The 20,288-nt window shown below is 44.2% G+C and overlaps 1 protein-coding gene across 13 annotated transcripts in view; it reads left to right on the top strand.

Moving 5' to 3' along the window:
* The window catches only part of Mboat2 (membrane bound O-acyltransferase domain containing 2), a 132,966-nt gene that overhangs the window by 26,422 nt on the left and 86,256 nt on the right, over positions 1–20,288 (top strand). The window lies entirely within an intron of this gene.

The raw sequence follows: 20,288 nt of genomic DNA on the forward strand, positions 1-20,288 counted from the left end.
TTCTGAGAACAGTACCAAAAAAAAAAAAAAAGTGTGGGTAACCTTTGTGTTAGCATTGGCAGCCTCTCTGACTACAAGTCCAGCCAATAGAACCAGCTGAGCAGAGGGGCATTAGAATCTAATGAATATGTCTTCAAGTTGTTGGGAAAAGAAATTGCACATTCTATCCAAGGAACTGTGTGCACACATTTCTGAGCATCAGAGATGGCTAGTATACTAGGATATCACATTTTCTCCTCTGAGCAGCTGGGAGCCCTCTGAACAAGCTACATTGTGACGTAGCTTTGCAGGTTGGAAATGGCCCTCGCTCCTCTTTCTGACTCCTTAGGCTCCATTTGCTCTCCCTTTCTCTGACCCTGGGACTGTTAGCTGTCCTGGAACTACCTCTGTAGACCTGACTGGCCTTGAACTCAGAGATCTGCCTGCCTCTGCCTCCCAAGTGCTGGGCTTAAAGGCGTGCGCCACCATACCCAGCAGCTGTCTGTCTTGATAGCTCACATCTTGGTAATGAAGATGGGAGACTATAAGATTAATTGACTCCACAATAGAAATTAAGAAAACACTTGGCTGCTACGCAAAACTCTAACCACTGATAACTTTGGCTTGCCATAGACGCTGACATTCTACTGTTTAGAAAATAGAATTTTAAGTTAGCATTAGAGGACTTCGTGTCCTTCCTGCTGACTCACCTTACTCTATGTACTGGTGCACTCTCCCTTTCTGGGGAGTTGGTTTTTAGTTCACTATTTTTCAAGAGAAAACTACAACTGAGGTGTGTGGTGTGTTTTGAGATGGTAATGGAAGCCACTCCCACACTCAGGCTGAAGGTGAGCCTTAGGCTTCCATCCCTTTGATTCTAGGGCAAGTGGCTTTTGAAATAGTGGGACTGTCATCTTGCTTTCTTTGTAGTCTCAGTCACAAATGTGCGCACAGACAGGTCAGACTTGAGATACATATTCATGGTCGTACAGCAGATTTCCAGACCCTCTCCTCTCACAAAAGTGGAATGGACCTTTACATGGCTTATTTCCTTGGTTCTTAGCCCCCCTTTAAGCCCCCTTCTGTGGATTCAACTGCCGTAAATACCAGCTGTCACCTGGGTCTGGGAACCCCACAGTTTTGTCTGCTTTTTGTGCTGAAGACCAAAGCTAGGCAAGTAAGAGGCCACTTAAGGGACTTGTTTTATCTATCCATTGATTGGGACATGATGTGTTTTTGGCTGTCCTAAAACTAGCTACTTAGATCAGGCTGGCCTTGAATGCACAGATATCTGCCTGCTTCTGCCTTCTTAGTGATGGGATTAAAGGCGGATGTCACCACCCACCATAGACTTGCGTGTCTAATGCCGCAGCTCAGGGCTGGTGGGGTGGGTGGTGGTGGAGGGTAGGAAGGGGAGATGGATGGGTGGATGAAAAGTATACAGGAGGGAAGCCTCCCAGAGACTGTTACTTGCTAGATAGGGGCGTGGCTTCTAGTTTTTCCAGTCACAGCCTTTAAGATCAGACTCCAGATATGCACCAATCACAAGTTGTCCTGACCTGGATGACTCGAGCAGGTAAGAGTGATAGGTTCCCAAGGTTTATTATGGCTGAAGCCAAATTCTGTCAGGGCTGGTGCAAGCTGCCAGCGCAGCTGTGACTGGAGCCACGCCTCCGGAAGCAGGAATCACATGCCGCGGTAGTTGCAGCTGGAGTAGAATGTCCTCAGGTCATATGAAGTGTTCAAAGCAGCTGGGTTGCCATGACAGTCTGGCTAGTCGTTCACCAAGTAGCTTGTTTAATTGACAGTTCTCAAGTCATCTGAGCACAAGAGAAGAGTGCCAGCTATCTCTCAAATGTCAAAGAACTCATCCTTGTCTCTGGTCATTGAAGAGGGAAAAACCTTGCAGGGTGTGGACAGCAAAGGCCCAACACTCTCAGTAGCACTTAGCAATGCTTAGCCTCAGGGAGGGGGGCCTCCTCTGCCTCACCAAGGTGACTGAGGGAATCAGCGTGTTCTTCCCTCACATCTTCAGAACCCATTGAAATAGTACCAGTTTTCCCACCAAGGCCCCATCAGCATCAAGTTCTAGTTCACATTTAGGGCTTGTTTTTATTTTCTTTGCAGATCTCAGATTCCACAAGCACAGATAGGAGTCCCTGCTCACATATAGTGAAGCCCATGGTGGAGAGACAATATCCGGCCAGAGGTAGCTCTGTCAGAGAGCTGGAGCAAGGGTCTGTGCTTATGGCCCCATAGATGTCCCGAGTGGGGTACATTAGGTACTTGTGGACCAACTGTGATATAATGGATGGTACTTACATGTGACACTCCTACTGTGTGGATCCCAGCAGTAGCATCTTTTAGAACAGCAATTCTCACATATCAGATATCCTGCATATGGTTCATAACAGTAGCAAAATTACAGTTATGAAATTAGCGATGGGAATAATTTTATGGCTGGGGGTTGCCAGGACATGAGGAACTGTATTAGAAGCCCATAGCCTTAGGAAGGTTGAGAGCCACTGTCTTAGAAGGACTGCTTTTTCCTAGGAACATGAGGTTGTATGTGGAGGGTGATCTCTACCAAAGCAAAATGTTTGCAAACTTGACCACTTTAACTTTTATTGGTACAGGTTTTCTCGAATTGCATCTTAAAACAGAGCTTGTTTTCTGTGGTTGATAATTACTGGTTTTGACTACTTAATTATGGCGCTTCTCATCAGCTGTGCAGGATGGTTTAAAGCTCACCTTGGCATTGGTGCCTCTGGGTGTGAGTCTGTAGTCTGGGATGCAGATGGGCTTCCATCTGTGCCTTTCACCTCCGTGCTGCAGCAGACGGCACTGTTAGAAGTCTGCCGGGTGCGGAGGGCGGCAGCTCTATGCCTTTAGCCTTCTCGGGGAACCTTACTTGGGAGGGTCTGTGGTGACCACCCTGGAAACTGTGTCGATTGGTTGCCATCCCTCTGCCACATGTTGCTGTATAATTTGGAAGTCAAATGTTTGTGATTTATAAGAACTGTTGAGCTCATGCTTAGTTTAGTTTCAAGCAATAGCAAGAAGAAATTCCATTTATATTGACAGACCCCACCCCCAACTTTGAAACAATGTGTTGCTCTGCATAAGAGAAAAGAAAAAATGTGAGCTTGCACGTGTTTACTAACAAATATCTGCTCAGCTGATGCTGTGCCAAGAATAGGTGCTAGGGGATACAGTAAACAAGAGATAAAAATTCCCATGCTTGGCTGGTAGATCTCTGTGAGTTCAAGGCCAGTCTCATCTACATAGTGAATGCCAGGCCAGTCAGATTGACACAGTGAGACCCCGTCTTAAAAAAAAAAAACAAAAATCCTTCCCTAATGAACATGTAATATAGTGATACTTTTCATGATTTACTCTAAGATTATTAACAGTACAGCATTAAAAGCCAAACTAACCAGTTTTGACCTTAGGGTGCCAATATCTACAAACTTTAAACTTAAAGAAAAAGAAATTAAAAATACTTAGCTAGGTCAATGTGAATTATTTTTAGGATGTATTATGTGTTTAGTGTTCAAGGATCCCAAAGGCAAATGTGTCTTGGATTTGAAATCACCATTAAAAGCTAATAGACAAGTCTAGAGAGATGGTTCTTTTTTTTTAAATTTTATTTATTTATTTATTTTTTGGTTTTTCGAGACAGGGTTTCTCTGTGTAGCCCTGGCTATCCTGGAACTCACTCTGTAGACCAGGTTGGAGAGATGGTTCTTTGTATAAGAGAGTAAACTATTCTTTTTTTTATTAGATATTTCTTTATTTACATTTCAAATGTTATCCCTTTTCCTAGTTTCCCCTCCGAAAATCCACTATCCCCTCCCTCCTCCCCCTGCTCCCCAACCCACCCACTCTCTCTTCTTGGCCCTGGCATTCCCCTACACTGGGGCATAGAACCTTCACAGGACCAAGGCCTCTGCTCCCATTGATGACCAACTAGGCCATCCTCTGCTACATATGCAGCTGGAGCCATGAGTCCCACCATGTGTACTCTTTGATTGGTGGTTTAGTCCCAGGGAGCTCTGGGGATACTGGTTAGTTCATAGTGTTGTTCCTCCTATAGGGCTGCAAACCCCTTCAGTTTTTTGGGTACTTTCTCTAGCTCCTTTATTGGGGACCCTGTGTTTCGTTCAATGGATGGCTGTGAGCATCCACTTCTGTATTAGGCACTGGCAGAGCCTCTCAGGAGACAGCTTTAACAGGCTCCTATTGGCAAGCTCTTGTTGGCATCCGCAATAGTGTCTGGATTATGGGATGGATCCCCAGGTGGGGCAGTCTCTGGATGGTCATTCCTTCAGTCTCTGCTCCACACTTTGTCTCTGTAACTCCTTCCATAGGTATTTTGTTCCCCCTTCTAAGAAGGATCGATGTATCCACACTTTGGTCTTTCTTCTTGAGTTTCATGTGTGTTGCAAATGTAAACTATTCTTACAGAGGACCCAAGTTTGGTTCCAGCATCCACTTGGGACATCTCACAACTACCTGCAATGCTTGCTCCAGCTAGGGCAGATCTCAGCCTGTGGGATTCGACCCTCTTGGGGGGTCAAATGACCCTTTCACTTGGGGAATGCATCAGATCCTTTGGAGTTGGACTCCTAGACTGTTGTGAGCCACCTGAAGTGGGTGCTGGGAACTGAACTTGCTACTCCAGAAGAGCAGTGTATGTTCTTAACCACCGCTCTCCACCACACTCAACCCTCTGGGTACAATTCTTAAAGATCACAACTTGAAATGTATAGAACTAACAAGACAGTTGAGAAAAAAAATGATTTTAATACGTTGTATACTTTTCATCCTGGAGATAAATGCTTTCAGGTCAAAATGGGAAAGTTCCACCATTTTTCCTTGAGTTAATGTTCTTTTGGTAATCACAGTGGAAGTGATTGAACGTGAACCTAAGTTTTCTGCCCTTAACTATTTCTCCTAGGAAGCTTTAGAGGATATGATTCATGTTGAAATTTGAATGATGAATGAGTCCAGCTTGACACCCATCCCATGGGCAAGCACCAACCCCTAACATTATTAGTGATATTCTTGCAGATAGGTGCTTGTTCTCTGAGAGTCTCCACCCAGCAGCTGGCTCAGACAGACGCAAACACCCACAGCCAAACAGTGGATGGAGGTTAGGACTCTTGTGGAGGAATAGGAGGAAGGATTGTGGGTCCCAAAGGGGATTGAAACTCCATGGAAGGACCAGCAGAGTCAGCTATCTTGGACCCTTGGGACTGGCAGTTGGAATCACCAACCAGAGATCATACACAGGCTGGACCTAGGCTTCCCTGCTCATGTATAGTAGATGTGCAGCTTGGCCTTCATGTGGGTCCTGAGCAACTGCAATGGGGGCTATTTCCTGTATGTGGGATATGTTCTACCAGCTAGGCTGCCTTGTCTGGCCTCTTGGAGACTTGAGATGCCAGGTTGGAGGGGGTGGGAGATTGAAGGGGGGGTGGTGACTGCTCAGAGGAGAAGGGGAGGAAGGAGGGATTGTGGGAGGGGGGTGACCAGGACAGGGGCAGTGAATGGGATGTGAAGTGAATAACTAAAAGTAAAAATAAAATAAAATAAAATAAATGGAAAAAAAGTCTGAATGATGATATGACTGTGTTTGCTCATTCTAGTGATAGAAGTTGCGGGTTGAGGGAGGTGGGTGAACGCAACATGAGGTTGGGCTGTAGACTGAAATGCAGCCCATGAGATGGGCTGGATGCTCAGTGGTTAAGACTGACTGCTCTTCCAGAGGACCAGGGTTCAGCACCCATGAGGCAGCAGCTTACACATGTCTGTAACTCCTCCTGTTCTAGGAAACCCGACAGCCTCACACAGACCACGGGACATGCGTGCAGTCAAAACAGTAATGTACATAAAATAAACAATAAATTATTTTTAAAATGTGGTCTGTGAGAGAAATGAGGCTAAAGAGGTGTGTGAGGAATGTGTGTGTGTGTGTGTGTGTGTGTGTGTGTGATGTGCATGCCATAGCATACATGCAAAGGTCAGCACACAGATGTAGGGAGTTGATTTTCTCCTTCTACCACGTGGGACCTGAGAGATCCACCTCAGATTGCAAGGCTTGGCAGCACATGCCTTTACTCTCCAGCCTGCTCACTGGCCCTAGGCCAGCTCTTTTATGGCAGAGGTAAGGGTTAGAATTTTGTCATAGCTATGACAGGCAACCAGGTTCCTAGACTATGTTAAAGCTCAAATTAATGATCTCATTGATTGAGTTCCAGACAGAGCAGACTCTGGAGGCAATGAAGGTTTTTTTTTTTTTTTTTTTTTTTTCCTCAGTGAAACGCTTCTAGCCTTTAGACCATGAGCGTGAGGAATGGCGAGAACTGTAGACATTTAAATGTCCTCTCTGTGTACATACTAAAACTGCTTCTCCGGAAAGCACGGAATGTAACTGACATGAAGTGCCCTTCCCGAAGTAAAAGTGACTTCCGTTGCACTGTGTGGCTTTCAGCTCAACACAAAGGATGATCAATTTGGATTTATTTTATTTAAAAAGTATTTAAGTAGTCTTGATATAGATGACACCAAATAACCTACATATTACAGTGTAAACATTGATGCTTGTTGTAGACATCCACCCATCAAACTTATCACCGAATCAGAGATAATAAACATATCTCGGCCTTCAAACTTTATGTCTACTGATATTATCTTCTTGTCACTCTCCCTGTCTCTCATCCCTTCTGCTGCTATTAACAGTGTTTTAGAAAATTGTATAAATTGAATCATAGTAGTCTTTTTAAAGTTTCTTTTTTGTATGTTCTCTCCCTCCTCCTGTGTGTGTGTGTGCACTCTCTCTCATGCCTGCACATGTGTGGGAGCATATATGTCACAGCATGTTCATGGGGATCAGAAGATGACCTGTGGGAGATGGTCCTCTCTTTCCCTGAGGTGGGTCCTGGGAATGGAATTCAGACTATCAGGCTTGGTGGCAAGTTCCTTTAGCTGCTGTCAAGCATTCACAAGCCTTTAAAACAGCCCACCGTCTTTCACCCAGCATAATCATTTGAGAATCTCCCATGCTGTTTTGGGTCAGGCGTTCCTTCCTTTGTTCTTGCTAAGGAGTTTTGAATGGCGTGGGCACCACACTTCCTTTCTGGTCCTGACTTTAGATGACTGTTCTTCAGCAGCTCATATTGTAATCACCGGGGAGACGAACGTTGCCGTGCTCACCCACCCACACTGGCTCCTTCATGAACAGGGGCTCCCTTTGCCGCTCTTGGCTTCATCCCTGTTTCCCAGCTGAGGTGAGCTGCCCAGCTGCTCAGTTGCCTGACCAGGTGTGGCAGTGTTGTCAGAAGCAGACCCACTCTTCTTATCCGTGTTCCCTGTGAGTCTTGTCTTTCCTTGGGGTTCATAGTTGAATGGCTGTGAATGATGGTTACCCTCGTAGCCTCACAGGAGATATTAGCTAAGTAAATTATTCCCTAGTGCACAGGGATTTCACAGAGTTGGTTGAGGCTCTGGTGAGGATGAGATGGCTCCCATTAATCTGCTAGAGAGATGATACCTCCTTTAATCTCTGTGCTATCTTGATTTAGTAACTTGCTTTCCATGTCATTTTATGTGTTAGTAAAGACTGATTGCTTTTTGGTTTCTATGAAGTGATTAGAGAGTATACATAGAAACTTGTCAGTTAGTCACCCCTGAGACTGACCAGCTGCCAGCCTGCCTGCCTGCCTGCCTGCCTGCCTGCCTGCCTGCCTTCTCTCCTTCCTTTCCTTCCTTCCTTTCCCCACCCCCCTTTTTATGAATATGTATATATGTTCTGCATGCCTGTATGATTGTGTACTACAACCATGCCTGGTGCCTGAGGAAGAGTGTGGGTACTAGGAATTGAACCCATGTCTTCTGAAAGAGCAGCCAGTGCTCTTAGCCACTGAGCCATCTCTCCCCAGTCCAGCTGTTTTTAAGGACTTTGCTTTAGCATCGATGAATTTATTGTCTGCCTGGGTCTGGTCTCCCACATCTCTGTGATTCTCTCATGTAAAGCATGGGCCAGTCCTGGGAGAGCAGGCTCTTTCCCTAGTAAAGCCAGTGTGTGCATGTAAGGTCAGGATGGGCAATTGACAGATAATTAGGAGAGAGGAAACAGTCCTGAGAGCATGCCAAACAGACCCTTGTCCCTTGTATTCTTAACATACTTGTCTTAGTCAGGGTTTCTATTCCTGCACAAACATCATGACCAAGAAGCAAGTTGGGGAGGAAAGGGTTTATTCAGCTTACACTTCCATACTGCTGTTCATCACCAAGGAAGTCAGGACTGGAACTCAAGCAGGTCAGAAAGCAGGAGCTGATGCAGAGGCCATGGAGGGATGTTCTTTACTGGCTTGCCTCCCCTGGCTTGCTCAGCCTGCTCTCTTATAGAACCCAAGACTACCAGCCTAGAGATGGTCCCACCCACAAGGGGCCCTCCCCCCTCGATCACTAATTGAGAAAATGCCTTACAGTTGGATCTCATGGAGGCATTTCCTCAACTGAAGCTCCTTTTTCTGTGATAACTCCAGCCTGTGTCAAGTTGACACAAAACCAGCCAGTATGATACTCATCCATCTTCTATAAGACTGCACGATTGTTGTGGCCCATTTTGTTGTCTGCGTTCTTTCTGGCCAGTCAGTTTTTCGAGGCAGGGGCAACCATGCTGAGGCATTCATGTGTCTACTGCCCCCAGATGGAGGGACTTGCTGCATGCTGACCAGCCAGTGGCACCTTTTTGTTTCCCTTATCTTTTGGGTTTCTAATTCTGAAGCTTCGAATGGCAGCCACGGATAGAGTTTTATGACCACAAGAAGCACAGGAGAGAACTGTACTGTTGTGCTCTGTGCTGGATTGTGAGTCTACTCCTGTGGACTGACCACTCCCACTCCTCTCAGTGAATTCCGTGTGGAGAGGAGAAGCTGGTTTGGGGTAGTGGTAAGCGAGGGTGGGGCGCAGGTGCAGCAGAGAGCTCTGGGTGTGTTCAGTTTGAACTTTGTGTACAGTGGTTAATTTGCCGTCTGTTAGTATAGTCTACTTACTCTGGCAGCTCATAAAAAGGTTTCCTTGGGCTGCTTAAGAGCACTTGTTCTTGTAGAGGTCATGGGTCTAACCACGCATGACTCCAGTCCCAGGGGATCTGTTGCCTTATTCTGACCTCTGCATGCACCAGGCCTCCTTGTGGTACTCAGACTTCTATGCAGGCATACTCAAGGACACATAATAGTAATAAGTCTAAACAATTTAATTTTGTTTATCAGTGTTTCTATATATATCGTATGCATTTTGTGATAACAGGCTTGGGGGGGCACACGAACCACGGGATTGGGGGCTGTGACACACATACCATGGTGTGTACATGGAAATTAGACAGTGACTTTGGAGTGAGTTCGCTCCAGCCCTTAGTAGTTCACTGCCATGTCTGGATTTTTATATGAGTACTGGGAATCTTTATCATTTCAGCTTTAAAAAAAGAAGTACTCTACTTTCTGAAAGAGCATTATCTATTTCCTGATAGTCTATTATGTCTATATTAATTTAAAATCCGTCTTTTCTTTTTTATCAAGGCCTGTTGACATTTATTGGCTGGATTTAAATTTAATGATTACTATGGGAGAAATTAATAACTTCATGATACTGGTTCTCCCTATCTGGGAACAGTGCTCCTTTTTGCATATTCAAGATTCAAGCATTAAAAAAAAATTTTTCCTGGACCAGAGAGTTGGCTCAGAGTTTAAGAAGTTAAGAGAGAACTGGCTGCTCTCTCAGAGGTCCCAGGTTCAAGTCTCAGCTCCCACAGGGCAGCTCAGAACTTCCTGTAACTCTAGCTCCAAGGGATCCGACATGCTCACACAAACATACATATAGGTAAGACATAAAAAATAGAAATAAATTATATATAAAAGTTTTTAAAGGTCTTTCTATGGCATTTAAATTTTGCTTATGTAGGCTTTTATGGTTTTAAGACTTTGCTTACTTACTGTAAGGTTCTAGTTGCCATTACAGGTGGGATTTTGAGTTTCAGTCATATTTTATCATTGGCTATTATCGTATGAAGACTCTCTCCTGAATTTGAGAGATCGGTGCTTGTCTAAGAGCACGTTGCTGATTAATAACAATTTGATGCCAACACCACAATGCCACCCGTTTTGCCTTCTTCCCTGTACTGATTGATAGGACCGTTTAGCAATATGGAAAGCTAGAAATGTAAAAGCAAGTCTGACATTGATTTTTTTTTTACTATTCTTTGGTAATTTCATACATTTATATACTATATTTAGATCAAGAAATATGAAAGTCATTCTGATGTGGACTTTTAAATTATTTTTTGGAATATTATTCTTTTCCTTCTTTTTGTTATTCTAGACTTATAGGTGGTTGTGAGCCACCTGACATAGCTGCTGGAGTCTGAACTCAGGTCCTCTGGAAGAGCAGCAAGCACTCTGTTGAGCCATCTCTCCAGTCCCGTTCTTATTTCTTTTCTTTCTAGTGCTTCTTTTATGTTTATGTGCTGTCAAAGAAGTAATAAATTACTAAGCAATACTTTATATTCCTAAAACACAGTTAGTATAGAGTTCAATTGTGACTTTAAGGAAACTCTATATTGGTATTTTACCAAAAATTGTGGGCTGATTATGGTGGTGAATGCCTTTAATCCTGGCACTTTGTAGGCAGAGGCAGGTGGATCTCTCTGAGTTCAAGGCCAAAAGAGAGTTTCAGAATAGCCAGGAGGACTACATAGAGAGACCCTGTCTCCAGCAAAAATAGTGAAACATTTGAAAAGGAAATTGTTATAACAAGCCCCAGAAAAACCCACCTTCCTTAGCAGGCAAGTATTTACAGACATGTGACCAGGCCAGGGAGTTTGGAAATGGTATTCCCGTGGTGGCATTTGATAACTGGTCTGGCCTAGGGTGGAAAAAGATCTTGTGGTTTTCAGGTTTCTCAGAAATTCCCCTTTGGGAAATATGCTGAGGCTCAATATGTTACCTTTTCAGAAGACCACAGTTGCCACATCCTCAAAAAAAAGAAGCCTTTGTTTCCTCAGTACCCACATGGAGTTTACTCATGTCCACATTTGTGCCTCTGGGTTGTGGGGCCACCAAGAGGAGCCTTGTCTTGGCCAGGAAGATGAAGCTGTGTGGCAGGTCTCTGAAGGAGACTGAGAAAATCTGAGAATCTGTCACGCAAGAGCACCCGGGTCCTGGCAGCGAAACCCTTCATTGTGACTGTGTTGTGGCCTCACATAGCTCTTGTTTGTGGGTTAGAGAAATGACAATGATGTCCACACAGCCATGTTCTCTAGACGCTTGCCTGTAAGCCGCAGGGGGGTTCCGGGAGAAGCACAGGTACAGAGAGAGTATTTGCAAAAGGTGGTTTGAAAGACTGCAGGACATGAGGCTGTGTCTGTGCAGAAGGGCAGGAGCTGCGGGAGAAGATGGAGATTCGATATGAAGAGGCCATAGGCAGCACAGCTGCCCCTAAGTCCACCAAGATGAACTTGAAAATGTTTGCCGCAGCAGAACAGGTTGGCTGATGAAGGGAAATAACAAGCTTCCTGCCTGTGGGAGCTGGAGGGAGGGTGACACCCCCACCCTCCCAGGGTAAACACGCATGCTTGGGGACAACAGCACGGTCTTTCACAGCACTTCTGGTTCCAAGATTTTATATGTTCAGCATGCACAGTAAACTTAAGGTGTGTGTGTGTGTGTGTGTGTGCCTAATGTAGCTAACTAGCTAACTCTCCATTCCATGACTTGTCTTGGTGGCTTAATTACACATACAAAACAACATTTTTTGAGTTTATTTCTTAGGACTCAAAGCCACTTAGATATAACAGGTATAGGTTTTTCTTTTACTTTTCTTTCTGTCTGTCTGTCTTCCTTTCATTCATTCATTTATCCATTCATTCATCCAGTCAGTCATAAATATAATCCCCTATAGCAAAGACTTGAGTGCCAGAGGCAGGCTGGCTGTTTACCAACTCTGGTTTTTCTTGTCTTAGACTGTAGCCTGCACACACATTTCCCCAGCCTGCCTTGGTGGAGGTTTAGCCTGGTCTGTAAATATCAGCTACAGGGAACTGTGGTCCATCTCCAGTGATTGTCTCATGCTTTGATGGCTCCCTCCAGATACCTGGATGCTCCAGGGATGATGGGGCCACAGAGCAGCGGGAGCCAGGCTCTTTAAATCACAGCAAGGCAGAGCAGCTTTGGGCTGTCATGTGACCCTCTGTCTTGTGGCAGCTGTTATATACTTTTTATGTCTATTTACTATATCACCTAGTATAACCATTACTAATACATAAATTAAAAAATATGACCAGTATCTAATGTCTCCTGTTTGTAACCTGTTCCCTCCTATCATAGATAAGCACTTAGGTAACCTCAGTGACAGTCACTTTCATATTTGCTACACTGGTATCACTTACATGGATGTCCTCAGCCAATGTGGATTATTGCTTGCATTTTGGAATCTTTAGTGAGCTATGGTTATATGTTTATATATGTATGTGTTCTGAGTGGGCTCAAGAGCTGTGTGGCTGCTCTCGCCCAGCAGAATATGTTGATTTCAGTGCATGGTCCTGTCCCTGCCTCTTTAAGGGACTATTCTGTTACTTCCATTGTTCTGTCAAGTGTTTCATTGGATGAATATATCACAGTATGCTTGTTCATTTTGCCATAGAAGGTTTTCTTGTTTATTTATTTATTTTTAATTCTTTTTGGATGTGGCCATTATGAACAATATCGTGTTTGAACATGTTGTCTATATTTCAATCAGTGCTCATGTTCTCCTTATAAGTAGTGGAGTGGTTGGCTGCATGTGGACTGTCTTCAAGTCTATAAGAAAATGCCAAATAGTTTTCTTAAGTTGATGTTGGCCTTGTGTAAGAAATCCCATTACTCAGACACTGAAGTCTATACTTAATACTACCAGCATTAAGGACTGGCTTATACAATGGGTGTGTAATAAGGTCTTATTTAGGGCTTAGCTAGTATCCACTCATAAAGATTTAAAACATGATTCTTTATATCTGGGCCCCGTCATTTCTGTTTGTATTTGAGGTTGATCTGCAGCAGGTTGTGTTGGCTAGAAAGGACATTTGTTTTATAGTTAGCTGCCTGTGAGTTTTACCCAGAGAAGCCATAAAAAAAAAATTCAGTCTCATTTCTAGCACAGTGGTAGCCAAGAGTTTCTTTAACTTTCCAGTGGGTGGTTGTGCACTGTCTACCAGATGGAGCTGAGCACAGCATCCCTGAAGCTGAAGACGCTCTGTCATTGGAGCCTGCGGAGCACCCTTAACCTTTGACCCTTAGCTGTCTGCCTCACTCCTTTCATTCTCCTCCTCAGCTCAGAGACTCACAAATACTGTTCATGTGGAGGGACCGAGAACGTGTATTATACAACACCTACTATTGCAGAGTAGCATTAGAACAGGGCAGCCTATTGAAGTCAGTTGGCATTAGTGATCTCCTTTGTAACAAGCATGTTCCAAGCATTATTTCAGTGTGTTCTGTATACAGTTATTAGTGTTCTGTTGGAACAGGATCTCATCACGTTACCCAAGCTACCGTTGAACTCCCTGGATTCAAGAAATCTTTCTGCCCCAGTCTCCTAAGTGCTGGAACTGCAGGCATACGGCACTTTTCCTGGTTATAAAACTAACTAGATACTTGCATTAGAGAAATTGCTCACACTAAACCTTTGAAGTTGGTGCATATTTGCACTTAAGGCCCATCTCAATTCAAAGAGTGGCCACAGACAAGCACTTGTGGCCACACGTGGCTCTTGGCTATGAAAGTGTAGGCAGGTTAGAAACCGCTGTGCTGAGTGCCTTGTTTGTTATCCATCGGGAACACCTGGGGACCCCTCCACCTGACCTAGTAAAATAAAGTTTAAAGCTCGGAAAGAGCAAATGCAGTCTGTTGTCCAAACAGGATGTGACGACAGCCTATGAGGAAATGAGGAAGGTTATGAATCTGTCATGTTTGCTGGCATTTTAGAGTGGGCATGTCACTCAGGAAAACTCAGATGTGAATGCAGTAAGATATTCTCCTTAGAATCGGCCTGCTGGCTCTGGGAGGTCAAGGCGGTTAACGTAGGAAACAACATATTAATGCCCAGTGGTTTCTCTCATTCTGCAACTTATTTTTTGATTCATCAGCTATTTTCTGGTTTTTCTCTTAAAAAAGAAACCAACGCATGCACAGGTACACATCACATATTCAGGCAGTGCAGCTACTGCCCAAAGCCAAGGTGCACAAATGCCGTGGAGGAAACCACTATTATAGAAGAACCAGAGATACAGATAAAAGGCCAGCCACAGACTGACAGATGCTGTCTGTAAAACAGTGGATTCAAATAAAGACTTCTTAGTCACAAGGAAAATTAAACCTACTAGAAAAATATGAAAAGGATATCAAGTATAAGTTTAATGCCCAACAGATCTATTAAAAATATGGCATTTAAAAAAAAAGTAGTGAGATAAAAATCTCCTGTTCTCTAACTCGGCAAAAATGTGAAGTCTGGCAGTACCAGATGTTGCCAGGCATGTGGAACGGTGGCACTCGCTGCTGAGTGGGCGCCTGAGCAGGCCCAAGCTGCTTAGGAGAGCAATTTAGTGTCTGCAGTTCAGTGGAACATGTTTACCTGCGAGTCTACACCCACATAGTCACGCAACACAACAGTGTGCAACAGGCCAGTAAGCAAGGTGAAGTGTGTGTCTCACCAGAAACGAAGTGTTAGGAGTAGCTAACGGCAGGAGCTTAGGCATTTTTACCATTTAGAAAGTCAGACATTCCCAGTGGTACAGTATAGAAAATGCATAAAGGTGTGAAAACCCAGGGGAGTACTACAGACATTTTTAGACTGGTTGGATGTCTTGTGACGAACGGAGGAGACAGGGTTGGGAAGGAGTAGTTTGCCCAGGAGACTCCATTCCGGGCATAAGCTTGCACACACAGGGGCGTTTCAAGTCTTTCTTTGTTCCTTCTTTCATCTAATGCCTTGCTGTCTAGTTTTTCTAGGCTGCAGCATATGGAGTCAGAGGAGCCTATGGTTGGTACCACAGGCTCTGGCGTAGGAGCGCCTGGTGCTCACCCTGCTGGTGGCTGAGCTACCGCCACTAAGCCCAGTCAGATAGATATACAGAGACTCTATGGGGATGACAGTAACGTTAGCCTGTGCTACACAGCGGGCTTGTGTCAGTAGAGGCATGTGTTTAGTGAATGCGTGCGTATGCAAGACTGCTTGGCTCTTACTCTCTAACTTGTATTTCTTACTTATAATGCAGCTTGCTGATCATCTCCCATGTCAAAAAAAAAAAAAAAGGCAAATGACGTATGTCTTTTTAACCACATTAAAAACATTTAATTATATCCAATTTGTGCTTTATTTTTGTGACTTGTATGCTACATTCTTCTTTTGTGTGACTTTTTCTTTCTATTATCCTGTAAGAGTTTTTGGTATACATTTTTTTTTTTTTTTGAGACAGTCTCACTATGAAGCCCGGTCTACCCCGATCTTGACTCTCCTCCTGTCTCACTGCCTGGGTGGCTGGTAGGAGTGTATTTTAATATAGACTGACCCTTTGTCATGTGCCTTATAGAGATGCATACTTTTTTCCATTGTTACTTAGTGTGTTGTTTTTGTTGCATAGGAGCTTCAAGTTTTTATATAGGAAATAAATATTAAAATAAATTAAAATGAAATCCATTTTATTTATAAATTAGCATTGCTAAATTATTATTTGGATTAGATAAGGTATATTTGTTTACATTGTAGGTGCTAATTTTTACATCTAGTCAGGATAAGCTAGGGTTTGCGCAGTAACAAGCCATTCCTAAGAGGTGCAAAGAGCATCGTTTCTTCCATCCCTAAGACCAGTATCAAACATCATTTCCTTATCCCTCCATGGCTGGACATGGGTTGGCACAGAAACCTTTGCTCCTCATCATTTCTGGGACATGGCAGATAAAAAGGCAGCTCTGACCATGGTTGTTCTGGCCCTGAAGTAGTACTACCACTCCTGCTTCCAACCTCCCTCCATAAGAGTTGGGAGACAGTGTCTCACTGATGGAGAGACGTTTTCAGTTCCATTGGACATTGACATTTATAAAATGTCTTTGCTGTGCCGTCCAGTGTTCTTGTGTAGAGACTTTCTTTTCTGTGGTGTTGCAGTATTTTCCCACACTTATTCTTCGCCTCCTTTCCCCTGTTAAATAGTCTTAAGACCTTATATAATTTAAAAAAAAAGGCAATCTTTTCTTTTATAACGTCTGCGGTTTCTCTTTGGAAAAACTTATAAAATTCCTAATCACTTTTTATTTTGGGACATTAATACTTTCTTTGAATGTCCTTTAGTCAGTGTTGTCACTAGTACTTGGAAGTGGGACAAGGTCCTCAAAGTTTGTCCTTTGCATGCTGATGAAGACAAGCACTTTAAAGATAACTTCTTTGGTACGTCTCAAGCAAAGGCTTTTGTAAGTCTTTTTCTGTGCAGCAGATAAAAAAGGCTTCTCGAACTGTGTGAGTGAGGTTAGTGACTCAGTGCTAAACTAGCTGAGAAGGTTTCCTTCCCATCGTCCTGTGTCTTAGTTAGGGTTTCATTGCTGTGAACAGACACCATGACCAAGGCAGCTCTTATAAAGGACAACATTTAATTGAGGCTCGCTTACAGTTTTGGAGGTTCAGTCCATTATCATCATGGTGGGGAGCATGGCAGTGTATAGGCAGACTTTGGGCTGGAGGAGCCAAGAGGTCTACGTCTTAATCTGAAGGCAGCAAAAGGGGACTGTCTCATGGAGAGTAGCTTGGCATATACATAGCCTCAAACCTGTCTCTACCTTGACACACTTCCTCCACAAGGCCACATCTATTCCAACAGGGTCCCACCTAATAGTGCCACTTCCTAAGGGCCAAGCATTCAGACACATGAGACTATGGGGGCCATACCTATTCAAACCACCACATCCTGACTTCCTCCCATTTCCCACTTCCAAATGATCAGGTCACTGGAGCAGGATGTAGCGCTTCCTCTGTGTCGGGAGAGCTGGTTTCTAGAACCCCACCAGATAGGAGAATCTGGATGTTCAAGTCCCTTCCATAAAGTGTACAGCGTCTACCATTCAGTACACATTCTTCCATTCATTTAATTCATCCCGAGATGACCGGAAATACCTAGTAGACCATCAATGCTGTGTGAACAGTTGCTTCCCTGGACTTTTGGGAAATAGCAAGGGAAAGTTTCTACATGCTCAATACAGATATATTTTATTCAGGTATTTTCAACTTATGGCTGGTTGAATCTGAACAGTGTGCAAGTTGCAGATAGTGTGTGTGTGTGTGCATGCATGCGTGCGCTTGTGGGTATGTGTGTGTGCCTGTGGTGGCACCCATACAGAAAGGCACAGAGGTCAGAAGACAGTGTGCAGGTGTCAGTCTTCTCCTCCCAGCATGCGAGTTCTGGGTGCTAACTCATGTGGTGTGTGCCGAGTCCTGCTGCGCCACCTCACTCACCCCTCCTAGGACACGGGGTCATATTGGAAAGGATGGAGAAAGGGCCAGAGAGAGGCAGGAAAGGCAAAAGAAAAGAGAGCAGTAGAAATACAGACAAACCAACCCCGCAAAGCACATAGACCAAGATGGCCTAATTCTGTTTTACAGAGAAAGATAGATGGCAACTTTAGGCTTTAATAGTTTTAGAATACATTTAAGCACCATCAAGAGAGCTAGCTCCCCAAATGTCCCTCGACTTCCAGTGCCTATTGTAGTGCACACACACGCACACACCTACATATACAAAGAAAGAGAGAGAATAATATTTAAAAAGTAAAAGAAGAAAATAAAATCCTTTTATTCTGAACTTTTCTTTTAGAAGAAAGCATATATAAAAAGTTGACTGTACTAAGGCAAATATACACCAACTTTCTCTTTCTCCCCCTCCACCCTCCTCCCTCTCCCTCCCCCTCTCTCTCCTCTCCCCCTCTCCCTCTCTTTCTTCCTCTCTTTCTCTTTCTCTCTCTCTTTTCCTTTTCCTTTCCCTTTCCCTTTTTCTTTTTCTTTTTCTTTTTCTTTTTTTAGACAAGAGCTCATTGTGTAGCCAAGCTGGCCTCAGACAACTCCCAGTCCTTCTCCCTCAGGAGTGCTGGTGTTACTGTTGTGTGCCCCTGTACCAGGTGCCACATCAAATGCCTTGGGTCATGTCTGATATCTCTGTAAAGCAGCTTTATGTCTGCTGAGTGGGAAGGGATGGCCACACATGTAGAAGATATAGCACAACATTTCCCCACAAGCTGCTTGTCCCTATTGGTCTTGACATTGTCATCTTCCACAATGACTCTTGCCTTCTCTCACGGCTTAGCCAATCCTGACATCAGTTGCTCTGATTGGTCCACATGACCCCAACTGTCTTAGTAAGACCAGGTTCTTTTGGTCTTGGGGACTGTAAAGCAGCCTTATATATGGTCTCTACACACATCTTGATCTGTGCCTTCTAAGGCAGAGGTGTGTGTGTGTCTGTGTATGTGTGTTACAATGCCTTCTTTATTAAAACATCTCCAGTCTTTTGTATTTAATAGTTAAATGCCTAAATGTTATGCACAGTGGCCAAGCCGGGCTCCCCCATACCCTACAGGTACCCATTTGCCCTTACTTTTTTTTTTCCCTCAGTCTGCTCTTTCCCTTATTGGCCAGCACAGGCTCTCATTCTTAAGGGTTAGAGGACTCTGTACTAGACATTCTTTAAAAAAAAAAAATACAGTCTTGTGTGTCAAAAATTGTGGCTGTGCGCAGTGAGGGCTGTCCTCCCTGTCCTCTGTGGAAGTGCCTGTGTTAAGGATAGGTGATTACAAAGTCTCTGAAATCTCATCTTACAGTGATTCTGTCACAATCATAATTCCCTTTATGCTACGTGACTGTGTGAAGTGAGCCGGGCGTGAGCCATGGGGAGGAAAATGCTCCTCGGGTGACAGTATTCTGTGGTGTTGGGGACTACTGGCCCTGCCTACCTTTGTCACCTGCTTTTGACATTCACCGTTCAAGCTTGTTCTAAAACTATTTCCTGTACAACTTCTAAAAGGCTCTCTAATGTCTGCCAATGTTTCCGTGTGTCTGCTTGCTCTTTCTGTTAGATCCTAGTTACCCTGGGATAGGGTTAAGACCTTATGTTTCCAGATTGCTTGTGTTTTGTCTGTTGTAAACGATCTATAGATTTCTTGCATAATTGAGGGATATTTGGGAGAGAGGATCGAAGTACTTGAAAGTTTTTAAAGTCTAAGAAGCATGTAGACAGATGTTAGTATTTAGCGTCAAGTACGTTTTTCTAATGTTTTGGCTAATTTTCAGAAACATAGTTAAAACTCTAGGAGAAGCAAGGGCTAGAACCCGTCAGAAAGACGTTTGTCTTGCACTTAGTTTCAGAGGGCAGCGGTCTCTCAGGCACAGACAGGAGTGCTGGCTGCTCTCCTCACAAGCCAAGGCAAGAGCCTACTTGTCTGTGACTGCAGGAAGAGGATGTTTTATATACAGGCTCTAAGAAATATTTCCTTGCACAGTTCATCAGAATGAGTTTCGGGAAGCACATAGCTTCCCTTAAGCCTTTACGTTCCACAAGAGACCCTTGTTCTCATGCTGTTGGTAGGGAGAGAGCAGCCTCAGGCTTGCCTCTGCACGTGAGGAGCTTGGCTCTGAGCATTGTGGGGTGTTTAATGGTAGCCCTGCTAGACCTGGGAACCTGAGTGATACTCGCCCAACACACCTCCAGGGCTCTGTGTCTGACCTGCTGTCGTCACCCTTGCCACTCCCCTAGCTAAGGCACAGTAGTGATGCTTAGACCCCAGAAGCCCCAGTGTGCTCCCACTTCCACAGACAGTCCTGTGTCCCCATCTCATCAACTTCTGGAAACTCAGGGGAGCAGAACCCTGCCCTGAGCATTGTGGGAAACTTGGAGCTTTTCTATCAGTTGTGAAGACCTGACTGAGCTGAATAGTTTTCTCTGTCCCTTCACCATAGAGTGCCCGTGCTTTCCACCCCAGTGTCCTCACCGTTGGCACTTGCCTTCCAGGTGGCCTGCCACACATGACCTCACCTTGGCATGCCTGTCTCCTACCAGATGCAGTGCAGGAAGTGGATACTGACCCATCCCCAAACTTAAAGCTCCTCCCCAGGAAACCACACCATTTATTGGATTGATTTTTTTTGTTGTTGTTTTGTTTTGTAAACCAAAAGAACTCAGTTTTATATTAACTGTGATTTTTTTTTTTTGTCCTTAGAATTTAAATGTAACATTG

The sequence above is a fragment of the Mus musculus genome, chromosome 12, assembly GCF_000001635.26.
Source record: "Mus musculus strain C57BL/6J chromosome 12, GRCm38.p6 C57BL/6J".
NCBI lineage: Eukaryota > Metazoa > Chordata > Mammalia > Rodentia > Muridae > Mus > Mus musculus.